Source organism: Aquila chrysaetos, chromosome 5 (assembly GCF_900496995.4).
Source record: "Aquila chrysaetos chrysaetos chromosome 5, bAquChr1.4, whole genome shotgun sequence".
Classification (NCBI taxonomy): Eukaryota; Metazoa; Chordata; class Aves; order Accipitriformes; family Accipitridae; genus Aquila; species Aquila chrysaetos.
The window spans coordinates 43,686,107-43,710,855 of record NC_044008.1 but is presented as its reverse complement, the minus strand read 5'-3'; the positions used below and the strand labels follow the sequence as shown (position 1 = coordinate 43,710,855).

Below are 24,749 nucleotides of genomic sequence, written 5' to 3'. Positions count from 1 at the left end.
CAAGTAAATGGCAATCTACAGCAGCTGATAATCAGCTGAACACCACTTATTTAGCAAATGTATTGTTCAGTTCACTATCCTTACCAAGGTTATTACTATGGGGATCTTCCATTTAAGTCTCACAATGGGTTGCACCATGTTATTACAGAATGAACTGTTAAGAAATATAAAAGCAAAGAACTAAGCCCAAAACAGAGGTGCAGTGACAGATCAACTGCTACAGCAGTTTAACATGGCAATGATATGGATGATTTTAGGAACTTTTTTAGCATCCAAGCTTTAGGAAGCACAGATAAAGATTCATTTAATGAGTAACACTGCATCATCCATCAGCTCTATGTTGCCACAGACAATAGGCATGCTGTTAGCTTGTTAATAATTTTAGTTGGTTTCTTTGGTTGGCTACACTTAATTGTTGTCAACCAGAAAACAAATTAAATTCTTGTTTTCTTTGCAAGGCCCCTATGCTCAGCATTGCAAAACAACTAAATGACAGATGCTAATTTGGGGGGTGGAGGGGATGTTTATAGCTACTTACAGGAATGAGGGAGGTAGGCCCCTGTTTCTAATATGTTTACCTATTTAGGAAGGCAGGAGGCAACTGTCCAGCTGATTTTACTTCTGATTCTGAAGCTCTGCAGTATCATGTGCCTGCGAGAACAGAGAGAAAACCAGAATATGTTTTACTCCAAAAGTGACACTGTAAAGTACCATTCTGCATCCATTTATCATTCCCACTACGCACCCTGATCCTGGAATCTTTATCTGCAGCACTATTGTGGAGAAATAATTTCTTCCTTTCTTCCAGCTTTGACCATTCCCAAGATGGTTATAAGCACTTCAGTATCTCACTGTTGAGATCACAACAGTTTTTCCATCAGGAACTTCAGCCAGAGCCCAATCCAATTCAGATTAAGCAACAGAAACATTCATTACCAGAGAGACAGAAAGCAAGCTTTTTGGAGGGAAACATTGTCTGACCGCTGGCACACGTTAACCTAGACATAAGGATTCTAAAAGGTAACTTGATAAACCCATTTGGGTTTATCAAATGTTTATAAGATTGAGATCGCTTTGCCATTGCAGAGCTACATGTACATTAGATGACAGCTTCTTAGGACTGCAGCCCCCTTATTGTTTGGTTCAGAGAAACAAAGGCAATATACCTCAAAATCCAGTTTAGAGGGCTGGTTTTCCACCAGTTTGTACATTCCATGTCAATGACAGAACTGAGTAAATTATTCCAGCTGATCCAGTGTATTTAGTCCCTTTCTACTCATGAAACATTCAACTGCAGATAGAGATCTACTGATTTTGTTCAAGAAAATGTCATACAATTTAAAAAAACAAAACAAAACAAAAAACCAACAACCAACAACAATAAAGCATTACAAATTGATCTACAAGAATCCTCAACATTAATTAAATTAACCATGAAGCATAGACCCAAGTGGTTTAAAGAGCTATATGATAACATTTTGCTTCCTGACTGGATATGTGAGCATGTTGTAGTTTATCTAGCTTTTTATCTGGTTTACCTGTTAAGAGAGCAAAAATGATCAGCACATACTCTTCTTTTAAAGCTTGTTTAGTGATACTCTGCCCAAATATCATCCTTTCTGACCATGACTAAAGTTTGCTTCTCTATTAGTCTAAGTACCATTAATTAAGATCTTAAAACATTATGTCTTCTGAAGTTTTTATGGCTATCATACTTGTTTTCTCCAAATTCTTTGAATTTTTTGTTCCTCCTAGTTACAACATATTACACTTTCTTCTCTATATACAATTTGCTTTTTCTTACAAATTCATATTTACATTCACTTGTGTATTCATGTAAGCAAACCCACATATATGTTAAATACATTTATTTTTATTAAAAGACAAACTCTCTTTTCCATTTTCCTTCTCCACACCCTTAGCTATATTTTTCCTAGTACATGTTGTCGCACAAATTTATTTCAATATAAACACACCTTCACTGGTCATTTTTAAAGCCATAAGACGCTATCTGCTTTTCAGGTTCAGTTGAATTTTCACCTGGTCAACTCGTGTCAGCCACCTAGAAGACTAAGTTCACTCTTCCGTGAAACTCCCCTGAAATGGGAAAATAGCTATGGTAACCTGACCAGAAAGAACTAAATATCCTCCATATTTATACATAGAGTATTTGGAACTGTTGGTGGTCACAAAAATAACATATTTAAGGTGTTTTACAAATGTCTACTGAAGTCCATAGGCAAAACCGTACTTACATTTTTTACAAAAGATATCACACCTTTGATTCCCAGCGTTACAAGAAACAATCCAAAATGCCAAATTAAGATAGGTTTTTAAAAGATTGTCCAAATACTTTTTTCACTCTTGCTGAGATCTTTATTTCAGACTTCTAGATTGAAACATAACCCACACTTCACTTCAATTTCACCGTAGTGTTTATATCGTTATGTGCAGATTGTACAAGTACACATAATTACGCTAAAATTCTCGTAGCCAAAGAATGGTGCTCAAGATCTTTGAGTTTGTCTGATTCCTTTCCACCAGCAACATTTCATTCACAACACACATTACAGTCACACATACAAATCATTGAGAACAAGTGGTGCGTCAGTAATGCTGTTGGTGGAAACAAAAAGAGAGCCCAAGCCTGTTGTGCTGTTCTGATGCCCTCACATCCTGCTGAACCGCTTGACACTCACAAAACTCAATTAACACTTCTAGAAACAGCACACATGGAAGAACTACTCAGAGTATCACTGTCCACCAAAGTGTCTTATTTGTTCCTCTGAAGTGCCATTAAAAACAGCTGTTATAATTGCATAAGTTAAAAAATAGCCAGAACAAAGCTCTCTCTAGATAGCAAAAACGTGAAGTTAAGGAATATATAAGAAACTGCAGAGAAAAGTCTCTCCGGTTACTTTGCCTCCATCTAAAACCATCCTGGACACTTGCATGCATCCATTGGATAATAAAACAGATAGGAGAATGAGAGGAAGTATATTGGTCTCATCTTAATTGGTGAAATTCACTCAACAGCGCAAGCAACGGACAAGGAGGCACAAAACTTGTCTTTCAATGCAGAGGCCATAGCAAAAGCCATAGTTATCTATGATTGTGAACTACAGACTTAAATGAAATTCTAACTGCCAATATAAGCAATTAATTTGACCTTAGTATTCAATTCTATATTGTTATTTAATAAGTGTCAAAATTATTCATACATAATGAAAGAAAGACAAATTACACTAGATTGACACTGAAACAATCACAAGAAAGTTTTTATGGAAAGAACATCAAGCATTTCCAGTAAGTTCCTATAAGGGTAATTAATGCTTTCAAAATTCAGTCTGTGTCTTGTTTATGGCATAACCAAAATGTGACAATCTGTCACTAATGAGTCATGGAGGTTTTGGTGTAGTAATACCTTAACATGATTACACTCTAATAAGTACTGTATGTTCTCACATTTGATTATGTGATACATATTATCAATATATTGATTATATTACTGTTTAAGCTCAGATTTATTATTCTATCTCTGAAAATAAAATAACAGACACTTCCAGTCATGCAGATGATAGTTACATGTGTTTTTTCATTAGCCTGAAGAAACATACCTACTGAAGATTTCCAACTTCAAAATGCAAACAAGGACCTTTGTGAACAATTTTATTCTGATCAGTTTCATCATGAAAGGCTGTAACTGGACAGTACAGGAATACTGGAAGTGCCCACATTGGAGGTTTATGGCAGACCTCAGGTTTTGTCATATGTACTAAAGTAGTTTTTGCAAAAGCTACTGTATTTGAACGCTGACAGAAACAGTATCACCAAAATCTTGGAAAGTTTTCTATACGTTCCCTTTAGCTCTCAATAGCGTGTGTCACTTTGACGCAGCAGTTTTTTTGTCCAAAGCTCTAATTTAAGACATGATAAACCTCTTGGTTGTCGCTGCTGACTTTTAGCATCCATGGTAATAGCATGAAGTCATGGAAAACACAGCAACTGTTTGACTGGTCAAAAGCTAAAGACAACTTTTTACAATAGAAAATGCTCTTTTAATTAAAAGCCCTTATATACAACACATACTTCTTTATCACATAAAGCAGCAGAGACACTTTTCCAGGCCCATGCTAGAAAGCTACCAAATCTAAACTCCCAAGTTTATCAGTTAGCCACATTCATCTTCTGAAATAAAATAGCTAAAATCTGAATTGAACAAACAATGGATGTTATCCCCAATGTCCACATATCTGCTTTATCCTACTTTCCTAGCAAAACAAGCCTGTACTGACTGAAAGATGATGCTAAAACCTAGTAGCTTTAAAAGATGGATTCCTCTTCTTTCTCTGAGGCACTGGTTTGGGCCACTTGGTGCCATTTGCTCTGATACCTAAGTGGTCTGCGGGCCACTTCAACTCACTCAGCCGACAAAAAAATCCCTGCTATTTTTTTTTTTGTCTGGAACAATTTTGTGCTGGATTGAATCAGCTCACAGAAGGGTCTGTAAAAACACCATGGCTAGAACAAAGTAGGCAACATGAAGGAAGCGGGGTAAAGAATCTCTTTTCTTCAGTGCCAGTGACCTTTCAGATTAGCTCTCCTCTTTTGTAGATCCACAGCTTCCACATACTGCAGTTGAGGCTGGCCCACTGCAACTGTACTTAGAACAGAAGTGAAGTCTGCTCTGCAGTGCTGGTGCCCTGCTGGCCCTGGGGAACACACAGGTACCTTCTGACGTGGTGACAGCTGGAAAACCAGTCTTCACCTTTAAAAGTATAAAAGTAAGCTGGGTTGGAGCTTAGGTTTGAGGGCGTTAGCGGCATGTTGTACACGGGTTGTGTTTCAAAGAAATTTCCAAACACGTGTCTGCACATTTCTCAGCAATCTCACAAATAAAAATCCATGGAAATAGCACCAACCCTGCCTGTCCTAGAAAACTGGGGCAACAAAAGTGGATTGGAACATCTTCCTTTCCTTCAACAGCCAAGGAACATTCTACTAAGAGTAAGAAAGACTAAATTATTTGATTGTCTAGCTACACATCATTAAATTAATCTGACTCTTCTGTGCTGTCAGAAATGCAGCCAACTACTCTCATTAAGTCTCTGTAAACAGGACTGAGAAATACAAGATCATAAAACTTGTTTTTTTTTCCCCAATACTGTGAACACCTACACTTTATTGTACGTATTCATTTTTTTAAAACGCCATCAAATAAGTAGCTCTTTTTTTCCTAGCCGTTGAAAGCTCAAAATTCTCAATTAAATGACTTCTAAAGGTTTTTTGCAAGTTAAAAATGGTATGGATCTAAAGTGAACTCCAGAAGTAGATCTTGACTACATAACTATCTGTACACTTGCATGTACACGTGCATTAAAACATCTTAAGAAACAGGAACCAGAGGAACTCCAATACTGGGAAAACACTTTGGAAAAAAGGGTTATATTTCATACTTAAAGTGCCTAGCCTAATAAACTCATACCACTTCTGTTTAACTTTATGAAGAAAATGGTTTTGGTTTTTAAAAACTAAGTAGTCTGATTTCACCTATTAGCTCAATAAAAGCTCATTCTGTAGCCTCACTTTCATTAAAGGAGTAAGTTTCAGGGAATAAAAATTATGTCACATTTCCACACATACAAAAACCCTGAGACATGTAATTCAATTCTTAGTTATTTTTCTCTATGTAAACCAGTCATAGGACTTCCAAATTACTTTCTGAAAAATGCTTCCCCCCCCCTTACAGTCAGAAAATTGAAACAAAAACCACATTAAATGATCAAATTAAGATTACCTGTAAACTAAAATATGAATCTTGTAAAGAATATTTAGTATGGTGTGTCCTGGCTTTTTGTTAGCACGTGAATTCACTTTTTTATTACAAACTCTCAAGAATTGTACTGTACCCTAAATCACGAACATTAAATTCCAATTCTAAGGTGTTTTTTTCCTCTCATATCACCATCAGTACTAACATACTATATTAAAGTACAATTTTCGTTGTGAATAATACAAAGTCAGGAAGTGCATTGATGTAGGTTTCAAAATAATTATCATTTGGCTTAACATATGAAAAGGTTACTTTTTAAATCATGTTTTCATTTATTTTGTCCAGAATTTAGAAGAGTTTAAACCCATACAAATCTACGTGTATGATTAGTTGTACTAACGTCATTAGACTGCTAACACAAAAGCAAACACCTAGTCACCAACATGGCAATGTGTTTCTGAGATCTTTTGGAACACAGGAAGAAATCCTAACTTCAATGAGGTCAGAGAAAGTTTTCCATGAACTTCACCTATAAACATCCTTTAAATACTGTGAACTCTGTTACTAAGCAAACAAAAATTTCAGGGGAAGATCAATCAATACATCTCATCTTTAAACAATGCTAACAGTAACTGACTTTTACCCGTGGATTCTCATTTTTCATGGTTTGAAAACTTTCATATTAGAATGCGTTTCAGTTTAAAATATATACAAAACACATTTCTATATGTGTATGTATGCGCATATATACATAAAAAAATCTGCCTTGCTTGTTCATTACCCTTTCCCATGAGCCTCTCAGACTTTGGTACAAGATGACAGATCTTGAACTAGTGTCTAACCACTAGTTATTTTCACTAATCAAAGTCACTAATCCAAGTTTCTAATCATAACTCTTTTCTATCATACTCCATTATGGGAATACAAAGTTATATCTTTTACTTATCTAAAAGTATGTCCTTCATTCATTCCTAGGTAGAAGATGAATGGCTTTTATTTGAAATGTATCTTCTTAATTTCTGATGATTTCTAATTAACTTCTCTGCATTAAGTTTCTGAGGAAAAGCTATTTTTAAATTTTACACACATGCAAAAAACCCACAACAGTAACTGAACAAAGCTACATTATGAACTTTCTCTGAAAGCTATCAGCAGAGTAATTTACAAGCATACAGACACTTCAATAGTGCACTATGTTAGAAAAACCTGTTGCTAGAGAGCTGTACAAACTTTAGCAAATAAATGGAGTGCATTGTAATTGCAAACTGAGCTACCCTCTTCTAAAAGAATATAAAATGCAAGCAATTCACGTTACTCTTGCACTTTACACCAACCACCCAGTTTGCTGACTTTGCAGGAAAAAACACAGCCATAGTGTTACCCTTCAAGACTTCTTTACAACACTTCCATCAACTTCATAGGGACAGCTTCACCTTTACAAACAATAAATGCAATTTCACTTTTAAAAGAATCATACTTTACTAACTATAAAACACAGCTCTAGATACAAAACCTGACAAGCTCCATAGCCCACTAATGAAGAGTAGTACTATACCATATTTCAAAGTATCTGATCAGGTGTGATAGGACCTTTCTGGTCACTACCGGATGAGGAAATATAATGCAAAACTAGAGCACGCAGTACGTACTGATGCCTAAAGACTCATAGCATAAAGCTCAGTCTCCTATTGATTTTAGCTTAATCTCATGAGACCTATTTTCATTTAAATCCTACTTCACCAAATAAGGCCATTTTCCAGTTGCCACTCTCTTGATAAGGCAAAAAAAAGATTGACTTGGAGGTTAGTGAGAGCTCACTGTAAAAACTGGGAACCTGCTACTGCTTTATATAATCATGGAAGCATTGTTTCTCTTCAATCAGCTTCTCAGAACTGAGGATTGAGAGAGAAGAAAGGCGGACTATGGCCTGCCTCGTCGACACTGTATGGCTGAGCCATGGTAATTTCAACAGACTGTATTCAGAGAGCTACTTGGTTTGCCGCCCATCTGCGCTTCTTACCAGCAGCTTCTCAAGGGTGAGGGGTGGGCGGGAAAAAGAATGGAGAGCATCAAAGACACTGAAACATGCAAAAGTCTGTGCTTTGCTATGTGATTACTTCTGCATCGTGAAATGCCAGCAGAGCAAATCTGACCTCTGTAAAAGAGAAGACGATTAAGGAAAAAGAAAAATGACTAGGGGAAATTCTCCATATGATTTAATGAGGTGGGGGAGGGATAATATATTTTGAACCATAGGCAATAACTCTTTGTCCTGGTTTCAGCTGGAATAAAGTTAATTTTCTTCCTAGTAGCTGGTATTAGTGCTATGTTTTGGATTTAGCGTGACAATAATGTTGATAACACACTGATGTTTTAGTTAGTATAAACACTGCTTAGGAACAAGTCAAGGACTTTTCAGCTTCTCATACTGTCCTGCCAGCAGAGGCTGGGGATGCACAAGAAGCTTGGAGGGGACACAGCCAGGACAGCTGACCCAAACTGGCCAAAGGGATATTCCATACCATGAGACGTCATGCCCAGTATATAAACTGGGGAAGTTGGCCAGGGGACACCGCAGCTCAGGGATCGGCTGGGCTTCAGTCAGTGAGTGGTGAGCAACTGTATTGCGCATCACTTGTTTTGTATATTCTGTTATTATTATTATTATTATCATCATTATTTTCCCTTCCTTTTCTGTCCTATTAAACTGTCTTTATCTCAACCCACGAGTTTTACTTTTTTCTTTTTTTTTTTTTTTTATTCTCTCCCCCATCCCACTGGGGGTGGGGAGTGAGTGGCTGTGTGGTGCTTAGTTGCTGGCTGGGGTTAAACCACGACACTCTTCTATCACTCAAAATATATATCTATAGCGCAGATGCCAAAGAAGGTTTTCCAAAAAATAATTACTAAAAATCTCTTGTTAGAGGAAGACAAAAAAGAATTAAACCATTTTTCTTGTTTTTCAGAGATGCTCCAAGTGGAAAACATGATGATTATATGATGAGCTGTCGCTCAGCTACAACCCACTCAGTTCTATTACTGCTCACTACAGCTGCTTTAACATTCAGTCAGCTCAGTTACCTTTTATATTCATTACATGTAGAAATTCTCAAACATCCCTTATCACACATGGCAATCCTTGCCCTCAGAGTCCAAACTGACTTGATCTCTTTTTGCTTTTTTGGAATTTAGGACAGAATTGTGAAAGAGAGTAGGAACGCTGTTTCCATATCATTTGAATTCCTGCCCAGCACACATTTTTCTCTGCTGTTCCTTTTGCTCTCTAGAAGACTGAGGTTATATGGTACAGTGCACCATTTGCATATCAAAAGCAACAGCACTTTACACAAAAATGAAAAGCAGCCACTTCTCTGGTTTCAGTGACTAAGAGCTTAAGACATGAAAAGAATTTCCTTCCCCAAATCTGTAACTCCAAATTCAGGTGTAACTCAGTTCATCAAGACTGGTTCAGATAAGTATCTTAAAAATGCAGAAGCTGCCCCACTGCCACTGCTACCTGATACTTATTTGCCAAAGACAGAGTTCATTTTCTTTCCAAACCCTTTCCTTCTGGAGCAGCGAGACTTCACTGTCTGACCTGAAAGAACATAATTAAGAAAAACATGCAAACAAGTTCAAAGGTCATAAAGAAACAATTATTATTTATCTCAAGTTATATACAACTTGTCTGAATGGCACTACCCCACGTACTGGGGTATTTCAATGTCTTTTTTCAGCTGGCCACCATGGCCTCAGATGTGTCAGATTTTGTTATTAAAATAAGCAGGATGACTCCCTGCTCTACTGTAAACAATCTAACAGAAGAACATATGTACAGAACACTATTCCAGGTTACTCTAACTTCATGCTAAGGTAGCGACCTGACCTTGCCTTAAGTTTCAACATGGAGGTGCCTTTTCTGAAGCAAAATGTCCAATGCTTGTGTTAAGAACATACACACACACTATTAGTGCAGAATAGCTAGCACACCATCAACTCTAAACTAACTTGTGACCTTCATCAGGCTCCAAGAGACACAGCCTGGATACTACATTACTGCAACCTGTTTTTCTCAACAGGAGGCAGAAGTTATTCAAGCACAAGCATTATTACCTGCTAAAGTTCAACATGCCCCTAACTGTATCACACCTAACCTTTCTGCCCTGAATACATCAGATCAACCTGCATTAACCTAAAACCAGCATCTACCCTCCAGAAAGCAGACAGGCAAATAAATACATAAACACAAAGACATTCATAGTTCTGTTTCTGGGAAAGACCCTTCCTGCACCTTCGTATGAGTCTGTAGCCTAGTGCTTGGCATACTAACAAACAGGTGAGACTAAAGATACAAGCTACGGTATACTTGTGAGGCACAATAACTGGCCATCTATATGTTGTTCCCTTACCTTCTTACTGATTGTCCCATACCTCAGGTAGATGAGTACATAAAGGCTTTAAATGGGGTAAGAGAGGGGTGCAACCATGACCCCTCTCCCCCACAACATGACTGTGATTTGTGACATCAATTTTAATGACTTCCCTGCCTAGAAACGTACCTGGCCACCCACACACCCTAGACAGAATGATGAGGTGGGAACAGCAGAATGAATGACTCAGAAATACCAGCTGTTTACCACAGCGTCTCACTACTCCCAATATCAACAGTAGTGGGTGGTGTTTGAGCTTGACCCTGCCAAATCCCTCTTCAACTACTTCCCACCATTAGAAATGGTGATGTGTTTCCAAGTTCTGCCATGAATGCATTACCGATTTCATAAGGAAGACCTGTCTGCTTGTCATGGTTTAACCCCAGACTGCAGCTAAGCACCACACAGCTGCCCACTCACCACCCCACCCCACCCGCCCCGTGCCGGGATGGGGGAGAGAATCAGGGAAAAAAAGTAAAACTCTTCGGTTGAGATAAGAACAGTTTAATAGAACAGAAAGGAAGAAACTAATAATGATGATAATAACAATAACAAAATGACAATAATAATAAAAGGATTGGAATACACAAAACAAGGGATGTACAATGCAACTGCTCACCACTTGCCTACTGATGCCCAGTTAGTTCCCGAGCAGCGATCCCCCCAGGCCAACTCCCCCCAGTTTATACACTGGGCATGATGTCACATGGTATGGAATATCCCTTCGGCCAGTTTGGGTCAGCTGTCCTGGCTGTGTCCTCTCCCAACTGCTTGTGCCCCTCCAGCCTTCTTGCTGGCTGGGCACGAGAAGCTGAAAAATCCTTGACTTGGTATAAACACTACTTAGCAACAACTGAAAACATGAGTGTGTTATCAACATTCTTCTCAGACTGAACGCAAAAGATAACACTATACCAGCTACTAGAAAGAAAATTAACTCTATCCCAGCTGAAACCAGGACACTGCTTCAGGTGGTTTAAAAGAAAAATAGCTAGCAGACAATTCTTACACTCAAGAGAACCATGCTGTATTATAAGTACACTGGATTACACATTAATTTGACTTGTACCAGCCAGTCAAGCTAGCTTATCACTCATGAGTCACCTAAAACCCTTCTTAAATCTTCAGAGATATCTGATCTATGTCCCTATACATCTTCAGTTAGAGTCAGATCATTTAAAGAAATTGCACTGGATCAGAAACAAGAACCAGTATTTAACATCAGTCAGTGTCAGCAAACTTCCTTCCATTTTTCATCTATTTCTCATTTAATAAAGCACACAGTGCAATGGCATACTCATTTAACATAACAAAAAAGTGTTTATGAGTACATTGCTATTTGCATAGGAATCTTAATGTTAACCCATTTTCATTTTAAAATAAACTTTATCAAATTCTCGAACATATTTCTATACTAATGTTTTGTGCCTCACATGAAGCCAACAGTCACGCCACTACCATGTTTTTACAGAGAAGTAACAGGATAGTGGATCCATAGAAGACTGAGAACTCAAATGCAGATGTAATGGGATTGTATAGTGGGGTTTTGGTAGCAGGGAAGGGGCTACAGGCGTGGCTCCTGTGAGAAGCTACTAGAAGCTTCCCTGGCTCCAAGTCAGACTCACCACTGGTCAAGGCCGAGCCCATCAGTGATGGTGGTCGCGTCTCCGTAAGAACGTATTTAAGAAGGGAAAATCTGCAGCAGAGAGGGGAGTGGAATGTGAGAGAAACCCCTAGGGAGACACCAAGGGCAGTGAAGAAGGAGGGGGAGGAGGTGCACCGGAGGAGGCGATTCCCCTGCAGCCTGTGCTGAGACAGCAGGCTGTCCCCCTGCAGCCCATGGAGGTCCACAGTGGAGCAGATCTCCACCTGCAGCCCGGGGAGGACCCCACACCAGAGCAGGTGGATGCTCCTGAAGGCCGTGACTCCATGGGAAAGCCTGCATTGGAGCAGTCAGTGCCTGAAGGACTGCAGCCCATGGGAAGGACTGCAGCCCATGGGAAGGACTGCAGCCCATGGGAAGGACTGCAGCCCATGGGAAGGACTGACATTGGAGAGGTTCGTGGAGAACAGCCTCCCATGGGAGGGACCCCACACTGGAGCAGGGGAAGAGTGAGGAGTCCTTCCCCTGAGGAAGAAGGAGCGGCAGAGACAACATGTGATAGACTGACCCCAACTACCATTCCCTGTCCCCCTGTGCCACTAGCGGGGAGGAGGTAGAGAAAACCGGCAGTGGAGTTGAGCCCAGGAAGGAAGGAGGGGTGGGGGGAAGGTGTTTTAAGATTTGGTTTTGCTTCTCATTATCCTGTTTTGATTGATAACAAATTAAATTGATTTTGGTTTTTTTTCCCCGAGTTGAGTCTTTTTTGCCCATGACCATAGTTGGTGAGTGATCCCTCCCTGTCCTTGTCTCGACCCACGAGCTTTTTGTTACATTTTCTCCTCCCCATCCCACTGGGGCGGGAGAAGTGAGCAAGCGGCCATGTGGTGCTTTGTTGCTGGCTGGGCTTAAACCACCACAGCAGAGGAACAATACCATTGTCACCATTGTCTGTAATCCTTATAGGATTATAACTCATCTGAAACACTATAGTCCTTTATTGCACTTTCAGGTGATAATAGGGAGACCCTCCTAAAAGTGTTAGATGGACTTAGCTGATGAAGTCATACATCTTCTGGTGAATAAACAGTTCTCTCATTAATGGTTGCCAGAGCAGACTTGAATTTCTTATTAATTATTTGGAGAAAACTACACCCATCTTTCTAGAAGGACTTGCTTTTTTGTGTTCTAGATCTGTGCTGATTCTTCCAAAACACTGAAAAGCCTACATCCTACACACATGGGGAAAAAAAAAACAAAAAAAAACCAAAAAAAAACCAAAATCAGGTGCTCGAGAACGTGGCTTCCCCATAGTCTGACTAGCCTTGTTTGGTTGGAAAAAAGTATGAAAAAAGTAGCCATGTTTCAGTACACGTAGTCCTACTCTCTGGCAGTCTACACCAGACACAAATGAAGGAACAGGATCTTTCTATAAAACTTCATAAACTGGTAAGAGATAAAAGGCATACAGAACATAAATAGGTATTGGCACCTGGCAAAGACCAGTGTGATCTAAGGTAGCTTAGCTAACCACTGACAGGTTCACAAGACTAGTCAAATTCAAATCAAGGCTGACTGGATAGGCATGTGTTTAGAAGTGAGCATTTTTCACAGCTCTGTTTCTCATGAAGCACAAAGAAGAGACTTAAAATTCCCAATTCAAACAGCATATACAAACCTCTTCAAAAAGATCACAAGTCAGCTGTCAAAACTATCTTTTATGTCCTGCACCATCTTCAGTCCAATCCTGCCTTCCTGCCTGATGTATTCAGAGGTTGTTGCTGGAGTCGCTTCCTCTTGTCTGTCCTATTTAACTAATGTAATTCAATAGAATAAAATAAACTATTTCTCCAATAGCAGGAAGGCACATAGTGAACCGTGGAATACCAAATATACCAATTCACTTTATTCAGTGGATACAAATTTTACCCAGAATACCTCACTAACTGACTGACACTAAAACAGAACAAATAATTCAGTAATCACACCTGCACCCGGAACAGTCTGTCTTGTTCAGGACTGAGGTCATCCAGAGAGGGGAGTTTGCAGTGCAGCTGCTGTACTTTACATGAACACAGAGCTTCCACGGAAATTCGAATGCTTGCTTCTCCCTCCGTCCCCCCCCCCCCCCCCCTTTTTTTTTTTTAATATAACTTTCCTATATACTTTGGAAAACTATAAATTTCTATCCCCCCCCTGGTTTTTGTAGGCAGCTGGGTTTTTTCTAATTTGAGAATTAACTACATCACAAAATTATTTCCTATTGTAAATGACAGAAACGTCTGATGATTTTAGTATGATATTAACAGAAGGTTCTTAACTGTTTTTATAGCATAAGAAACAAAATTTTAAACTGCTTAACTCTACTTTTTCAAAAGCAGGCAAGGCAGAGTTTTAAAGGAGAAATGCCCAACAATTCAGGTAAGTGTGACAAACTCATGTTTTATGCTTACATGTTTATAGTCTTTTGGTGGTAAAATGACCCAGTGTGCACTCACTTCATAATGCTAAGTTCCTCTCCAAGACTGACCCTCCTCCACATTTGTCATTATACTAAAGCAATAGCTTGCAATAATGGAGAACAGTTACCGCCATTTCTCATGTGCTAAACATGTAATATTCTCTTTACAACAGCCTTAATGGTTCACTGTTTTTACAAGCATTACTCAGTATATACCTTCTCAGTACTTGCCAAAGCCACATTCTAAACATTTCCCAAACTATGCTGGTAAAGTATGAAATTCAGATTTAATGTACCTGATAACCAATCTTACATTGATAGCTACCATTTGACAAAGACACTCTAAAAATTTTGCAACACAAATAAATGTTTAGCAAGCCCCAAGATAGCTTAATTATAATACATATATATATTCATGTATCATTAACCTACATCAAAACAGATTCAAGCTCTCATTTTGTAAACAGCTCTGCAAGAATGCACCTTTTTTTACCCATGTTCCTGAAACAAGCTGCAAAAGATAAATAGCAGGTGTTTCAGTATCGACCAGTCTAGGTGTCCTAACTGAGCCAAAGCCCGTCACTGAAGAAAGCTGGAAATCCTGCTTCAATAAGCATTCTTAATAGGACCCATTCAAATTCTCATATACACTGGCAGAATAAGCAGGAAGTTCAACAACAACAAAAAGGAAATATATTTGCACATTTCAATGTATTAAAATAACGCAGGACTTCACTCTTCTCTATTCAAGTTCCTGTGTATGTAAAAGAAGATGAAGTAAAATTTTCCATTTTAACTATGGATTAGGCTAGAAGCAGCATCAAAAGATAGAAATGTGTCTCTGCCAGTCCAGCTACTAAAGTAACTGAAACAAGCAGCAAAATCACCATTGCCTTCAGTAACAAAGAATCCTCTATGAAGCTAATAAAATACAACATGGTTGTTTTGCACTTTTACTAAGTGTGCTTGCATTACATCAGCTTTTGCATCAAAACTGGTAGCGCAAAGAGGAAAGCAAAGCCAATTTTATGAACTGATGTAATCAAGCCTAGCATCTCTGTGGGATTTTTTTGTTCCTATGGTCACAATGACATCAGACTACTTCGCCTATTTAGTAGTGGGGGGGGGAATGACAGTTCTTCACCTCTGCTCACACACTTCTCTATTCTTTTCCTCCTGCTTGTACATCCTGACACACTAGGAGTCATCTTGCATTTCAGTGGGACATGAAACAACACTTGCCTCAAATCTCTCCCTCTCTCTCTCCCTCCTCCTTTCCCTCAATGTTTCCAGCTCTCGCAGGCAAAGTCAAAACTTTACCTAAGAAAGTGGAAGGGGGGGAAGGAGAAATCTCAGGAATTTAACAAAGCACATCTAAACGCTGTGAAGTAGGTCATGAATTTACACACTGGAACACACACTGTTCAAATAACAGCTGTATTTTAAGCATAGCAGATATTTATCCATACACAGAGCTGACCTGAAAGGATTAGGAAGCTGTTTGTCTGCCTCATGGCACAGGGAGATGCTTAATTAGTACTCCAACCTCACAGACACCCACATTGCAGTTAAATTAATAGGTTTGGTACTCTCAGCTTTCTAGTTTGCATGGGTCCGTATATGTGTTTCAAAAGGCTCCTACAAACTTATGTAAGTAACTTCACTTTTCTGTATCGGTTTCTACATCTCTAAAATGGGAATAATCATACTAATCTTAAAAAGAACTTAACACATCAACTGAAGAGAAGTTGATAGACTTTCTGTTCACATAATCCAGCCCTGGAATTCCCCATCTAATTAATTCTCTCATCTGAGTCACAATATCTAGGCCAGATACATCTACACTCTGCTCTGAAATTAGCTATAGCTATCTTAAGAATCCAAAACACACAAACATACTGTAATACCTCTAAAAAGTATATTTTGCAGTTCTCATTTGTACTGTAGAGCACTTGTGAGCAACTTTCATACTCTACCATTAGGGAAAAGACATTTTTTCCACAAAGTGAGTTCTTACACAGCCTTATTATCTAGAAACAAACTTCAACAGAATATAGTAAAGAAAATATATTTATACATGGAAAATACTGTAAAACTTACTGACAAATGTAATCTGTTACCAATATACACACAGTATATTTTGTAAGTTTTCCTACTAAGAGACTTCTTGAATCTGCCCTGCTGTATAGCACACAAGCATATCTGCACAGTAGTTGGTATTAAAACTCATTAAAAAAAAATCCACCATCAAACCAACCTATTAACCAAACAACGCCCCCATCCCCACCTCTTCCTCCATGTCTTAAACTATTGGGAGAAATTAATAAAGAGAAATAGCAGTATGTTAGATACACCAATTTCAAGATTTTTTTTTTTTTGTCTTCTTCACTGAATTATATCTGTTGCAAGGTTTAAGGCAGGCACCTGATGAAGCACCTAAACTACAATAAAAGTAACCTTGCCATAGACTGGAAAAAATTAAATGGCATGCAGATGGTTATGTATATAAGATTATCACATCTTTATTTTGTTATCCATCTCATATATTCTTCAGCTGAAGTCAGATAAATATTTTCCATAGACATAGTTTTTTATAAAATGTGGACAACAAGAAAAATTCTTCTCTATAGCTGAATTACCTACTTCAATCCCTAAAACTGATGTTTTTATTTGCCAGTTGTCCTTCCCATTAATAAAATCCCCCCACATCTGCTATTACTTTTGAGCAACTTACCAAGTAACATGCAAAGAAATGAGCCAACATTTTAATAACTAGAAGTCAAATGCATTAGAGAAGAAGTATTATGAATATAAAAAATACAAGTATGTGTTTTTATGGACAGAAAATGCCATGTACATGTTGAAATATATATAGGTATTATATGTTTATATAATATATATGTAATATATAGGTATAGTATATCTATACTGCATCTATGTTATCTATATGTCTGTATATTAATGATATATTTATATAGATATAAATATTCATACTTCTCTATATAGATAACATAACTATCTTAACACCACTTTTTTTGTTGTTGTTCATTTGGGATAAGCTGTCAATTCAAAATACAGAACTTGATATACATCAGCCATAAACCCTACTGTAAGCCATGCAGTTAGAGCCTATAGGATTTATTTAATATTCTTCTTCCTGGCAGTTGACAGACATCTGACAACACAGAAATATAACATTTCATTTAACTTATCCATAGGCTTATACCACTGAGCACCAGATGTTTTAGCAAAAGAAAGAGAAAAGAAATTCCACAATTTTAGGGTGGAGGATGGGAAACCTGTTTATAGCAAATGGCCCTTGCTTTATTAATTTCTACCAAAAATTAAAAGGCATTAATTTTAAAAAACAAATAAAATTTATCTTAAGTAGTTAAATGTTCTTGGTTCATTAGCTTGCTTGCCTCCTTTTTTTTTTTTTTTTTTTTTTTTTCTTTTTTTTTTTTTTTTTAATGTGTGTGTTAAGGTACCATATGTTGCAGAAACCAGTAAGAAATTTTCTAGAGGACATTCCATATTATCCATCAAGCCTTTTCCCCCTTAAACTTATCAATTCTTCTCTTCTTTCTCTGGCAGAAAGAAGTCAAATTACAACAGAAGACATCTATCTCTTTCTAGTTTTGTGTCACATGCATTAAGCAGTACATAATAAAATGCAACTAGAAAAAAATCATAATAATCCATGAAATATATTGTAAGGTAATTATGTACCATTTCATTTCAAAAGCCTTCCAGCACCATTGATTTCATGCCTTTATTTAACCTGCAAGATCTTGAGAAATTACTAATTTTTTTTTTTTTTTTCCAGACAAAAAGACAAAGCATACTGTGACAGAGGTGGAGATGACAAAAGGCAAGGGTTTCTAACAAAGTCACACCTTCCCCAACTCTTCACAGTGGTTCAGATGAATCTGTAACGTCCCATGGGCAGTGTGGAGAAAGATAACACTCTGCCAGGTATCTTGACCTTGATCCCACTCAGGTTTTCTCCTTTACACTCAAAATGTGTGTAATTACCATCAGGTGAACCAGTCATTCACAGAAGCATTTTTGAAGTGCCTGAGATTGCACCAATGAAGTCTTTCAAATAATCAAATTCAACATTTCGAAATGCAGTCACCTGCTGTAGTGATAGACAAAGTAATGAGCTATGAACTGCTGTACAAAGGTCAAATTAGAGATCACAAGACCCCTGAAAACTGGTAGTACAGATAAAAGTGATTCAAAAACACTGAGAAGATATAATCAACATGTAATTTAAATAAGCTCAACTTTTCAACAAAACAACTTGGCCAAATATATCAGAAACTAAATTGAGTATGATGGCATGTATTAGCTTTAAAGATAAGTATTTAAGCTTTTTTTGCATTTCAGTTTGCTAAAGATTTAATTTTGTTTATCCTTTCTGTCTGAAATGCATAGTGCAAGCAAGACAGTTGGAGAGTGATGAGTTACAGTGGTGATGTAAAACCACTATTGCCTGATAACATAGATATTACCATAATCTAGTGGGGCGGGGGGGGTGGAATCTTTAGCCTGACTATAAGTGACTGAATTCTGCTCAAGGACAAAATATTCCCAAGTTTACCTGGCAAAGTTTCATCAACTCTAGTTTTCTTTCAGTGAAAAGGTAATCTTGTACATTAGTTATAAGACTAACCTTTTATGTTGTCCATTGACTAATGAAGAATCACATATACAGCAACTTATATATAATTTGTAAACTTCAGCAAAATATATGATCCTTCCAGAAAAGACAAAGGTGTTCCATAATGATACTGGCAGAGCATCTTCATATACGAATAAAATGCAAATGCATCCAGCGTGCACACAGCTTAACATTCAATAGAAACATTGTCATCCTGCAGAAGTAAAAAGCCGTTCAAGTCAAGAATAGAACAGTGTCTCTGCCTAAAACCCCAACTGACCAACTGCGTTACTGAATAGAAGGACACTGGGCAGCACAGGAAAAAACAGACACAATTTCAGTAGTCAGAAAATATAAGGGAGCTTGCAACTGGAAATTAATTAAGCTATAGGCTGGAGTAAAAACAGTGCAACTGACCACCATAAACAGAGTTTCAAGTATTACTAAGTTACAGTATTATTATACCAAATAGCACAAAAGAGCCTGCAATGCTGTTTTAAAAAAAAACTTCCCATATAAAAAACCAGTAACAGTGCCTGGCAAAATGAGCCCTGATCTTCAACTAGGTACATCTGTGACATAAGTTAATTGTATTATTTCCCACTGACACACAAACTGAAACAGAAAAACCCACCATAAGAAGAGGATGAGATGTCAAAAACAGAAGATGAGAAAACAAAATCTAGTTATTGTCTTTCCCTCTCTCTTTTCAGATGTTCATCTATCAAAGGTGTCAAGCAGATAATATGCTAGGGCAGCAACAGCAGAAAAGGGATACCACATACTAACCTCCTGCTTTGTAACTGCTTCTCATGTGGGGCATCCTAAGGATTGAATTACAGTTCAAACTTTAAACTGAACAGAAAAGTTTTTCATATACTACGCAAAACAATAAACCAATTAACACTCGAGCAGACTTCAGGGCACACTGTAGATCATTGGGATAGCATTTACAAAAGTCATAAATAGCTTCAGCAAAGCTGTAGCAGGGATGTACTTTGTGTCAGTTACTCAGATTTTCCCGATGGCTGGTACTGCTCAGTGCAGACCCAGTATTTCAGAATAAAAAACAAGAACAGGAATCCCAAATTGTGCACACAATTTGCACTGTGCTTCTCAAGAATCTGTGGAAGTTTTTCCAAATAAAACAGGTTTCTAGATTAATGTGTATTTTTTCCATCTCTGAAACTACATCTCTGCTATTATTCACAGGGTAAAATAGCTTTTTTTGAGGGGCAGAGAGGGAGTGCTTTGCGGGAGGGCTCATAACCAAATGATTTCACAAAATCAGCATCGTGAATGGTGGAGGCGGGCAGGGAGCTCTGGAGGTCACCCTGTCCAGCCACCCTGCTCAAGCAGGGCCACCTAGAGCCAAGTTGCCCAGGTCCATGTCCAGCTTTTGAGTATCTCCAAGGATGGAGACTCCACAACCTCTCCGGGCAACCTGTGCCAATGCTTGGTCACCCTCACAGTGAAAAAGTATTTCCTGATATTCAGACAGCATCTCCTGTGTTTCGGTTTGTGCCCATTGCCTCATCAATTCCTAGTCACTATTATTTGTACCGAACACTGTCACACCTAAAGCTTTAAAAATCCCAAATAGACAAACATACAAACCCCCACGCTTACAAAGCAGTTAAAGGAGGACAAGAATCATTATAAAAACTCAAGGAAGCAAATGAGGACAACGATGTTTAACCTCAGCCAGATGAGAATTCAAAGCCTAAAAAGCCACAACTCAAATAGAACCTTACAGACTAAAAGAAAGGAGTGTCGCTCTGAAAACAGACATTGGTCCAGGGCTGCATGTATGGATGGCCACCAATAATCACATGGCTCTGCAAGCAGATACAGCTTCATTGCTGCCTTGCACATCCACACAACTACCTGATCATCTCCTTAACGTTTGCTGTCCTATTCCAGCTGGCACCAAGCAGAAGACTGATTTTGTCCATATGCTGCCTACTGCAATTTGGTCCCTTCTGCACCCCCATTATTTCTAGTCAGGTTCTCTAGAAGCTGCTGCATTGGAAATTGAATATGGGAAGAAACCTTTAATTATGTCTTACATTGCCATTTAGGATTTTCCTGATATAAAAATAAACCCAGTATTTAGGTCAGATGGGACGCAAAGTTCTCTGTCTCATGCAAGCTGGATTTATCAGCCATGTGCAAATCACTCCTATTGCACATACATGGTACATCTGATCTGAACAACACATGCTGTCAAAACATCTAGGATTTTTGTGCATCTGTAGCTCCAGAGGAACTATGACTCTGACTGAATGTCCCATGGCCTGATTAGAGTCACTACAAGAATTCCCAGGCAACCATCCAAAGGCCTTACAAAGCACCCAGACAAGAACCAACCTCACACAACTGCCAGACACGCAAACCCACAGTATCCCAGAGAACAAATCACTGAAATAGCACACTAAGCCCTTTTTAGGTAGAAGCTGAACTTCATTAGAATTGGTCATTCTGACATTGGCTTCAGGAGGGAAGAATTGTCTCTGTAGGGACTTCAAAGTCTTCAGACCACAAATGGCATAATTTGATACATTAGAATGCTGCTTTTATTGGGTTTTAATTTACCTAAAACTTTAAAGCCTTTGTGTGAGTTTACCAATGAGCAGAAAACAAAATCACTCTTCCTGCATAGCTTCATCCTCAAAAATAAATGATGCAGTGCAGTCAATATTCTCCTCATCCTTTGGAAATTCTCACTCTAGACAAATGTTTTTTATTGCTGCAGCAGATATTAACCAAAATATTCCAAGAAAGAATGAGCTCCCTGTTCAGATTACCTCCATCTCCCTTATAAGAACATTTCTTAACCACAGAAAGGCACTTCTTGCCAGAGAAGGAGGAAAAAAAAAAAAAAAAATCCCTACCATCTTTCACAAGGAATTTCTTGTATAGATTAGCTTTAGGGTTTTGTGTATATGTGTACCACGGACTTTACGAATACTGTCAATGTCACACTAAAAAGAAACCTCTGCTTCCATAATTGTGTGTTCCATCTGAGACATCAGAAAGAAAACACAATTCCAATTCTATGACCTGTTCATAGGGGCAAAACAAACATCATGAATCATATTAGACAAGCAAAGACACCAAACCACCGACTCCCATTGTTGTAACCTGAACAGAGAAAGGGTCCTATCTTATGAACAAACATTGAAGAGATGTCTGGGGAGAAAGTTAACTAAACTGTAATCAGTTTTTCCCTAGAATATATGAATGTCTCCAGATGATCAGAAAGAAACTTTAAAAATCTAACCCAAAACAATTTTTTTTGCTGAATTTTTGTGTGAATTCTTACAGACTTCCACCAGAGAAGCTGTTTAAGCAAGGCTTTTACAATCCACCCTAGTACATGCACCTTCATTGTTTTATGTAATTTAACATCTCAGTTTGCTTTCCCAACAAGTAAAGGTTTTAAAATTATTTCCAAACATGAAATAGCAGAGAATTGTCTGGCAGCTCAATGAAGACATTTGCCCCTGAATGAATACGGATAGCAAATATTAATAACATAGATATTTGTACTCAGAGAAGGCCAGGATTTACTCCATTGGTAATCCTGTCCCCCATGGACTATTCCAAATGCACAGACAATTGGAGCCAAATAGAACAGCTTGCAGACTCAGAATCTACCTGAGCAATGCTTCTCTTGACCTTGCAGGCACTTGTCAGACCCAGTTGAGGGCTGTACACACTCATAACCAAAAATACTGCAGTGCTACCTGACTTGGACAGGTTGTCTAGAGCAAGTTACCGAAAATTGCTGATCAATCACTAGGTGGTTAAACTAAAGCCACTATTAAAGAAATTTATACACTGCAACAAGGCAAACGAGACATCTTGAACAACTAAGTAGAAAAGAATAGAAACAAAAAAATTAGAACTGAATTTCCCTCAACGCTGCATTTCCCTCCTCCTCTTGGCTTCGTGTACCACATGAAAACATAACAAGAAAGGATGGAGTTCTTATGTAAATGGATAGTAAAGTTCCTCAGTCAGATAATGCAAATTGCAAAAATGGCTGCTTGTGAGCACGTAAGATTTGCTGTGGAAGAGTCCTGCTGGAGCAAGGTTTTCAGCTATGACCTCAGCTGAATCCCTGAACTATTTTTTAAAACCAGGTAATTAGCATAATATAGATGCTTTATATATAGCTATATATAACCTAATACATTCTTGACATTTTTATATTAATTTCTCAGATTTTCTTTATAGGTTCTCTAGAATCTCTAGTTTCCTTAAATTCAGTTTAAAACAATGTTTCGTTATTGTAACAGATTTAAAGAACTAATAGATTATCAAATGAAAAAAGGGTCAAAAGATCTTTAGCAAGTCTAGGAGCACCTGATGCTGTTCTGTGGATCACAAAACCCTCATTTACTGCATGCTGTTCATAGTTTACTGGAATTTTCCCCTAGTATTATATCTATGCAGTGTGCCAGTGGACAGATGGTAGCAAGGTGCAAAATACGTAATGGACATAGATCAGCTGCATAATAGGGAACTTGAATATTTTTCCATTGTATCCAGATTTATGTCAAGAATTTAGGAACAGCCGCTCACATTACCCTAGAACCATGAGCTCTTAGGAAAAGCAAGTATATTTACAAGCATGTATATATAAAACAAATATGTAGTAGTACATTCCCATATACTTTTCTAATTTAATTTTTTACATGCACAGGAGGGGAAGGGATTTTTCTTCTTCAATTACAGCCAAAATTGCCCATATTGAAAAAGGAAGGTGAAACACACAAGTGGTGAAACATATTTACACCATGCTATGCAAAAATGATGAAAAAAAGAAAGGGGGTCAACAATTACCAGGGATGCACACAACAAAAGCCTGTAATATGTCCTGTAATAGACTTACAGTGGTCATAGGTTTTTATTCAGATGGACTGCCTTGAAGGACAGTACCTTATGATTACAACATGTACAAATTCATACTACAAAAGACTTCCTCTGAAAAAAAATGTCCACAAATTTCTTTATTCATCCAATTAGTCACACTGAATGATGTGAATACTGAGAAAGGTTTTGTTCTTAAGTAGTCTTATTTTTTCATTAAACGCAATGACCACAGGAATACTGAGTTTCTATAAAACAGCAAGACTGTTTTTTCAGTTGTCAAGATCTATAATGCTAAAAATCATAACTAGGGAGCTGCATTGAATCCATACTGAAAACTTGGCAAATCATTGCTGTTTTAACCTGAACTGACAATGAATTGTTATTTGAAGTTTCGCTGAACGTGAACCAGAACAATTAAAGTTATAGCTGAACTCATCTAAAAAATAAACGGAAATATTTACTGTTTCTTCAGCTCCCTCCATTTACAAAAAGTGTAACAGAAAGGTGTTTACTGGTGTTTGGGTTTGGGGTTTTCTTCCTCCCCTTTCACTGGCTTTTTCTTACAACAACTGAGTAGTTTCTTTTATTTTTTTGGACAAGCAAAAATATAGTTTTTCACTCTGATCATTTAAATTCCTTCAGAAAATTCCAAATTTTAGGAAAATTATTAATAAAAGATACATCATAGATTTTTAGTGAATGAAGAGGGAAAATTAAACAAGGCATTTTTAAAGCCAGAGTTTCAACCAATTAAATTTCTCCTGACTATATCATCATTACAAAAATTGCTGTTGTATCCTCTTGTAAATTTCAGAAAAATATTTAAGTCATTCATAGAAGTAATTCAGAGGACAGTAGTGTAATTCAGGGGCTCTGATCGTCTAGCTCCTGTATAAGACAAGCCAAAGAAATTCATTCTGTCATCTCTGTATCAAGCC

The 24,749-nt window shown here is 37.8% G+C and overlaps 1 protein-coding gene across 6 annotated transcripts in view; it reads right to left on the bottom strand.

Annotated features, from left to right (window-relative positions):
• Nucleotides 1–24,749, bottom strand: part of OTUD7A (OTU deubiquitinase 7A) — a 147,118-nt gene that overhangs the window by 95,954 nt on the left and 26,415 nt on the right. For 5 of the 6 annotated variants that reach the window (XM_030015268.1, XM_030015274.1, XM_030015272.1 and 2 more), the window contains exon 2: nt 579–651. The gene's annotated coding sequence lies outside the window, so the exon portion shown is untranslated. Of the gene's footprint in view, nt 1–538; nt 652–24,749 lie in introns of all 6 variants that reach the window. The other variant, XM_030015270.1, reaches the window with a different exon arrangement.